We start from the raw sequence: 8175 nt of genomic DNA, 5'->3' as shown, positions 1-8175 counted from the left end.
GCCCAGGAGGATGAGGGCGGCCTGCCGGCTGGTCTGTTTCCCCATCTGTGCTTGGGTGGGCTGAAGAGGGCTTGTGGGGGGGGTGCAGAGTAGGGGTGTGGTGCGGTGACGGGGCTCCTGTCCTCCCTTCTCCCCTCTGGGTCCTTCCAGGTATTGGGGGGTCAGGACCCCATCCCATCTGCTACCACCCCTGGGGGACTCCCTGGATTACTCCCACCTGTCTGACCAGTCTCTGTCTCATCATGTCCCTCTCTCTTTCAGTGACTGTCTCTGTCTCTCTCTATCTCTTTTGTCTCTGTGTCTCTCTCCATCTCTTTTTTGTTTCTGCGTCTCTCTCCATCTCTCCGTCTCTTTGTGTCTGTCTCCATTTCCCTCTCTCTGTCTCCCCGTCTCTTATGGTCTTTTTCTCTCAGACTTTTTCTGTATCCTTTTCTCTGTATCTCTCTCTCTCTCTCTCTCTATCTCCTCCTCTATGTCTCTGTCTCTCTCTGTCATCTCACCTGCCCCTGTGGATCCGGCCCACAGGGGCGAGATGGACCCGGGCTGTCTTTCTTTCGGAAACTCTGGGAGGCCAAGGCGGGCCCAGACCAGACCCTTGATGCCTTCCTTAGATCTTGCCCCCTCCCTCTCCCACTCCGAATCTGGCCACGGCTCCCCAGCACTGGCAGGAACAGGAGGCGGCTTAGCTTCTCACTCAAGACTCCTGTTCACCCCCACCCCCAGCTCTCCCCACACTCAGCTCAGCTCCTTCCACTGCTTCCCAGGCAGGGCTGCCATTTCCCCTCCTCCAGGCCTTTGCATGTTCAGTCCCTTCTGCCTGTTTTGCCTTCCCTCCAGCAACTGGAGCAGGGACTCACTGCCTTCAGAAAGATGTATTCAAAAAAAAAAAAAGAGGGCTTCCCTGGTGGTGCAGTGGTTGGGAGTCCTCCTGCCAATGCAGGGGACGCGGGTTCGTGCCCCGGTCCGGGAAGATCCCACGTGCCGCGGAGCGGCTGGACCCGTGAGCCATGGCCGCTGAGCCTGCGTGTCCGGAGCCTGTGCTCCGCAATGGGAGAGGCCACAACAGTGAGAGGTCTGCGTACTGCAAAAAAAAAAAAAAAAAAGAAAGAAAGATGTATTCACTCATTCATTCACTTGAGAAACACAGAATACCTCTCACGTGCTGAGCCCCAGAAGCACAGGCTTGGAATGTGGGAGCCATTACTATTATTGTTATTATTTGATCATCTGTTTTGGACAATCAGCAGCTTTGGGGCAGGCCTGTGCCTGGGTCTTATCTGTGGTGCCCTGAATGCACCCACCCCCCAGAGGATCAGAAAGTCCTTGTTAATTAAAATGAACAATTCGCTCTATACACTCACACACTCTCTCACACACATTCACATACAGACCCATCTCTCTAACTAGGAAACTTCTATTCATCCTTTAAAGCTCAGATCAGATGCCTCTCTCCTCCAAGAAACCCTCTTGGACTCCTAGACAGAGCCCCGGACCTAGCCCTGCATCCAGACTTCTATGTGGTATACACGATGGAATATTACTCAGCCACAGAAAGGAATGACATTGGGTCTTTTGTAGAGACATGGATGGACCTAGAGAGTGTCATATAGAGTGAAGTAAGTCAGAAAGAGAAAAACGAGTATCGTATATTAACATATATGTGGAATCAAGAAAAATGGTACAGATGACTTTATTTGCAAAGCAGAAATAGAGACACAGACATGGATAACAAACATATGGACACCAAGGGGGAGAGGGGTGGCGTGGGAGGAATTGGGAGATTGGGATTGACACATACACATTATCGATACTATGTGTAAAATAGACAACTGATGGGAACATATGTATAGCACAGGAAACTCTACCTAATGCACTCTGGCGTTCTAAATGGGAGGGATATCCAAAAGGGAGGGGCTGTATGTTTGGGTATGGTGGATTCATTTTGCTGTGCAGTAGAAGTTAACACAACATTGTAAAGCAACTATACGCCAATAAAAATTAATTAAAAAAAATCCCAGGCCTATAAAAAAAAAAAGACTTCTACGTGGTATGGAGTGCAGGTAGTGAGGCTTCTGTGTTTCCTGCCTGAGGCCGCAGAGGGAGTGAGATAAAGGGACTGGGCAGTGGGCAGCCCTGCTGGAGAGTATGAGGGGTGAGATCTAGAGTTCCCAGCACCTCTCTGCCCCCTCCTGATTCCTTCACTGTCCCTTAAGCCAGCTTCCTTTTCTCTGTCATGGTGAGAACACCTCCCCTGCACCCCCGCCCCCAGCCCCATACTCCAAGGATACTGGTTTCTCCCCGTGTTCAGGAGCTAAGAAAGCTCAACCTAGACCCCTCCCCAGCTCAGTTCTCCGTCCGCCTTCCTCATCTCACCCCCGCCCCATGCCCTGGCTGTGCAGACTCTTTCCTCTTATGATAAAAGTAGGGTGTCATAATTGCATCTTGAAGAATGTCAGTGATGATTAAAGGACACTAGGTAGATCATGGAATACTGTTCATTGATCGAGTACCACGTGAGGGACACCACACTGAGCACTGGACACGCAGCATCTCACTTAAGCCTCTCTGAACCCTAAGAGGTAGTGGACTGCTTTTATTCTCATTTTATAGAAAAGGAACCTGAGGCCCAGAGTGACCCACACGGGGTCATCCAGCTTGTGAGTGACAGAGCTGACACTCGACCCAGCTGACTCTAGAACAGAGCTGGAGGGAAGTTCTAAGACCCCACCTCCCACCATGCTTTCCTGCCCCCCAACTCCCATCCCCTGACTATCTCAGGCTGAGTCATCAGAGGTCAGCTCTCTCCACTCCTGATGTCCCCCCAGGAGACCCTGGAACCAGCCTCATCGCAGGTGGTGTGGCTAATTCCAGGCCTGACACCACCGGCTCCAAAAAGGGATCCCTCCCCCAGGAGATGCGGGCTCGCTCCACGACCTTGTAGGGTAGACCCTTGTCCCTGGAATGGCCTCTTGCTCAGGGAGCTCCCAGAGGTGGAATCTGATGCCGGGGAGGGGAGAAGGCGGCTAGGAATGGTGTTAGAGCCCAGCTGCGCCCCCTGCCCTGTAACCTTATGCTCTCTCTGTGTATCTGCCCCAGGGACACCCCAGAATTCCTGGCCAGGACTGGAAGGGTCATCTGGGGTTCCTGGCCCCTGGGGACTCTGGTCCAGCTGTCCAGGCTGCGTGGCCTGGGGCATGAGGTGGATGAAGCCTGCCATTTATAGCTCAGAAGGAGTGGGCTGCCCTCCTGCACCGTCATTCTCCAACTGGGGACTTCTGAGAACCGGGGTGGGGGAAGAGCTCTGTGTTGCCATCAGGCCACCTCACAGCCCTGAGACTCAGGGTCACTTATTGAGCGCCTACTACATGCCAGGCACTGTGCAGGCTTCGGAGACATGACGCTAGACATGACTCAGCCCAGTGGGGAGAGACAACCAATACCTGCAAACCCCTGTGGAATTTGTTAGGATAAGGCAAACTGCTGTCTTAGGTTGGGATCCCCCAGAAGCAGACCATGAGACAAAAATTCGAGAGCAAGTAATTTATTTGGGAAGTTACCCAAAGAGACACAGGTAGCGGGTGGGGAAGTGAGAAGCGTTACCACTCTGGAAGTCTGGAGCACAGTGCCACCAGGGACCTGTGGGGGGCAGCAGAGAGCATGCCCTTCAGAGTTTGAGGACCTGAGGGGTGAAGGAGCTGGGGTATTTATCTACCAATTCCCATCCTTGTCGGTTGAAGGCTGATCTTGGGGGGTGTTGATATAGGGCCACCACCAGCTTCAGCAGCTGGAGAAAGACACCCCCGCACCCCACCATGCATAGGTGCTGGAAGAAGAAAGCCCTTGGTATAGGGGGACCTGATTAATTTGGGGTGGAAGTCAGGGAAGGCTTCCCTGAGGAGGTGGCAATTGAGGTGAGGGCTGACGGAGGACTGTAAGGGGGTTGCCTCTCCCCCCCCCCCAAATCTCTCCTGGAGTTTGAGGCATGCAGAGAGACCGAGGGGCCAGAGTGAATTTAACCGAGTACTGGAGGAAAAGAGCAAAGATGGTCTCAGCTTGCATCCTATGGAGTCTTGCTCACTGAATAATAATATAACAAGGATGATAATCGACATGGCACTGGCTAAAGATGACCCAGAGCGTCAACAGATGTGCTGAGCCGGTCACGTGCAGCACGTGGGCAAGGGGTGGGCGGGGATGGGGAACTCGACCCTTCACTGAGACCCATGTGCAGTGTGTACTTGGAGTCCCCTCAGCAGGAAAGTTGCTTATCAAGGTCACACAGCTGGCACTGTGCCAAAGCCAAGATTTGAACCTGAATCTGTCTGATCTCCCCTGACCCTGAAACCACCACTGCTCCAGCCCTGCTGCCCTGTTTATTAAGGATCACCAGGGAAGGAGCCAGTGTGGGGAGGAGGGAGCAAACGGCCCCATGTTCTCCCCAAATTCTCTGAGGCAGACTCCAAGGGAACTGTGTGGATTACAGACCTTGCCCACAAGGTCTTGCTGAAAAAGAGGCATGACCACAAGCTTTATGGCATCATCATAATAATTAATAATATTTATGGTTAACACTGACATTTCCCTCAATCTGCCTGCGCGGTTCTAAATGCCTCACATATATAAGCTCATATATTAATTTTCACAATAACCCTACGAGATGGGGCTATTATTATTCCCATTTTACATCAGGAGAAACTGGAGCACAGAGAGGTCAAGAAACTTGCTCAAGGCCACACAGCTGAAAATGGCAAAATCAAGATTTGAACTCAGGCTGTCTGACTCCAGAGTTAACACCCTGAACCTCTGTACTATGCCCTGAACAGCCTCATCTGCTTGACCTCCAGCCCAAATTACCTTTGCAGATGACAGCCGCTTCCCATTGGGTGTCAGAGCTACCACTACTGAGAAATGATTCTCTGTGAGTCCCGGGTGTTTCCATACAACTCACAAGCAGGGGTGTGAACAGCTTTCGTTCTGGCCGTCTTTTCAAGAATGTTCGTGTAGCAAGCAGCCCCGGAAGATAGAGAGAATTTCTTGCTCTGGGGCAGAGGGCAGGTTTGTTTGCTGTCCATGTAACAAAGTTGATGCTTCCGAGATAAAGGTTTGTTCACAGTCCACTAGAAAAGACAGGAGTTTCTGAGCTCAGAGTTACTCAGCTGTGGTGCAAACCCAACGTGCACCTGCATTGTCCCCGTGGCATTTGAGAGGAACCAGCAAAAACATGAAGTTCATACTGCCTGCTGTGCTGTGAGTAGTAAAGTCCTTTGTCTCTGACCCTGGAGTCTCGTATCTTCTGCCAGCATCCATGAAACTGACAGGTTAAATTGTCAGCTTACAGGTAAAGTCTCAGACCCTTCACAGTCCTAGATACCTATTTGCTCTCTCTATAATGCCACCTGTCACCAAGATGTCTCACCAGGGATCCTGGATTTAACCTGTTTAGGTTTCACCTCTGCTGCTGCCTTTCTGACCTGGTGCAGAGTGGAACGTGAGGCATGACCTGACGTGAAGCATGTCATTCTTTCAGGTTGATATCTCAACCTTGGCACTGTTGACATTTTGGGCTGGATCATTCTTTATAGTATAAGGCTGTCCTGTGCACTGTAGGATGTTGAGCAACATCCCTGGACACTACTCACTAGATGCCATTAGCACCCCACCCCCAGTCATGACAACGTAAAATGTTTCCATACATTGTCAGTGCCCCCTGGTGTGTGGCCTAAATCATCCTCCTTGTTGAGAACCACTCCTTTTAGGAAGGACCGACAGCTTAGGCAACAGAAAAAGCTGCCTTCTTTGTCTTAGGGAGTCTATTTTTCAGAGAGATCCTTCTCCACTCCCAAATTATCAATATATAGAAATGATTCCTAGATTACTCTCAGTATGAACACTGGCATATTGGAAGTCCTGTGACTTTGGAACAATGAATGAGTTAACAAGCAAATGATAAAAAGTAACAACAACACCGTACACCCGTGTTCATGGCAGCATTATTCACAATAGCTAAAAGGTGGAAGCAAACCAAATGGCCTTTGGTGGATGAATGGATAAACAAAATATGGTTCACCCACACAATGGAATATTATTCAGTCTTAAAAAGGAAGGACCTTCTGACACAAGCTGTAATGTGGATGAAACTTGAGGACATTATGCTAAATGAAATACGCCAGTCACAAAAAGGACAGATATTGCATGATTCGTCTCATATGAGGTCCCTAGAGTAGTCAAATTCACAGAGACAGAAGAAAGTAGAAAGGTGGGTGCAAGCGGCTGAGGGGTGGAAATGGGGAGTCAGTGTTTAATGGGGACAGAGTCCCCATTTTGCGAGATGAAATGCTACTTAACTATACACTGAAAACAGATTAAGATGGTAAATTTTATGTTATGTGTATTTTACCACAATTTTAAAAAAGTAACAACAACAAAACAACCAATAGCATCTGTTGAGTGTTTACTATGCACCAGGCCCCGAGTGTTTTAGATGCACTATCTCAGAGTTTACAAACTTTAGTTATCCCCACGTCACCTCTACCCTTTTGCCCATGTCTTACTTTGGGTTTCCCCAAAAGTAGACCCCCAAACAAGAGTTTGTGGGAGGTGGTTCCTGGAAGCCTGGTGAGAGAGTGGGGAAAGGAGACAGGGAGAGGAGGTACGTTCATGAGTGGCTACCACTGCGGGCAATCAGGGGTTGTTTCCACTAGGGATCTTATGAACACTTCTGACGTCTACTCTGAAGTCATCTTAGAGTCATCCAACTGAAAGGTCAGGATGCTGGGGGTATTTGCCCACCAACTCTTGACCCTCAGAGATTGATGGCTACACCCTGGGCATTAACACCCTGCAGCTTCTGGTCTGCCACACGCGGGCCAAGAACACTCTGTATCAGAAGTCGTTGGCATGTGATGGGAACTGTCTGCAGGTGAACTACGGGTGTGTTGAAGGAATGTGGGGAGAGGTCATCAACAGTGGCTGCTAAACCCATGTCTGTGCACCAAAGGTGCTATCATTTCCTTGATTTTTTTTCTTTAAATCTATCATTTAAAAATATCTCAGGGGCCTCCCTTGTGGCGCAGTGGTTGAGAGTCCGCCTGCCGATGCAGGGGACACGGGTTCGTGCCCCGGTCCGGGAAGATCCCACATGCCACGGAGCGGCTGGGCGCGTGAGCCATGGCCGCTGAGCCTGCGCATCCGGAGCCTGTGCTCCGGAACGGGAGAGGCCGCAACAGTGAGAGGCCCGCGTACCGCAAAAAAAAAAAAAAAAAAAAAATCTCAGGTGGGTTAGTCATGGTGAGCATCCACCATGGGGTACCATGGTCAGAACCAAAAAGTGCAGAAGGTGACAGTGCACCCCATCATTTTCAGATACTTGCAAAAGAGATCTCGGATTCAAGTCTGGCTTTATTTTATTTATTTGTTTTTTAGTATAAGTTTATTTTATTTATTTTTTTTTGGCTACGTTGGGTCTTCGTTGCTGTGCATGGGGTTTCTCTAGTTGTGGCGAGCCGGGGCTACTCTTCGTTGCAGTGCATGGGCTTCTCCTTGCGGTGGCTTCTCTTGTTGCGGAGCACGGACTCTAGGCACGTGGGTTTCAGTAACTGTGGCATGTGGGCTCAGTAGTTGTGGCTCGCGGGCTCTAGAGTGCGAGCTCTGTAGTTGTGGTGCGTGGGCTCAGTTGCTCTGCGGCATGTGGGATCTTCCCGGACCAGGGCTTGATCCCATGTCACCTGCATTGACAGGTGGATTCTTAACAACTGTGCTACCAGGGAAGTCCCTCAACTGTAGCTTTATGAGCAAGTGAGTATGCAGATAGAGGGCTGTATCATTGGTTTTAATGAGTACAGAAACCTTATATCAGATGATGCTGAGGGATTCATTCTAAAACAAAGTCAAGAAAACACCTGGGGCAGATCATGCTCAAAGGAGGTAATACTACTCTGCTCCAAAGTGTCTCCAACTAGAATATTACTCAGCCATAAAAGAGGATAAAATAATGCCATTTGCAGCAACAAGGGTGGACGTAGAGATGATCATACTAAGTGAAATAAGTCAGAAAGAGAAAGACAAATACCATATGATATCACTTATATGTGGAATCTAAAATATGACACAAATGAACTTATCAGAAACAGACTCACAGATGTAGAGAACAGACTGGTGGTTGCCAAGGGGGAAGAA

General features: G+C 49.7%; 1 pseudogene; it reads left to right on the top strand.

Annotated features, from left to right (window-relative positions):
* The first annotated feature begins 7300 nt into the window (after positions 1–7300).
* On the top strand, positions 7301–7958 carry LOC132518643 (small nuclear ribonucleoprotein E-like; annotated as a pseudogene).
* Positions 7959–8175: the final 217 nt, after the last annotated feature.

Source organism: Lagenorhynchus albirostris, chromosome 3, assembly GCF_949774975.1.
Source record: "Lagenorhynchus albirostris chromosome 3, mLagAlb1.1, whole genome shotgun sequence".
In the NCBI taxonomy this organism is placed as follows: domain Eukaryota; kingdom Metazoa; phylum Chordata; class Mammalia; order Artiodactyla; family Delphinidae; genus Lagenorhynchus; species Lagenorhynchus albirostris.
This window is presented reverse-complemented; position numbering and strand designations above follow the sequence as displayed.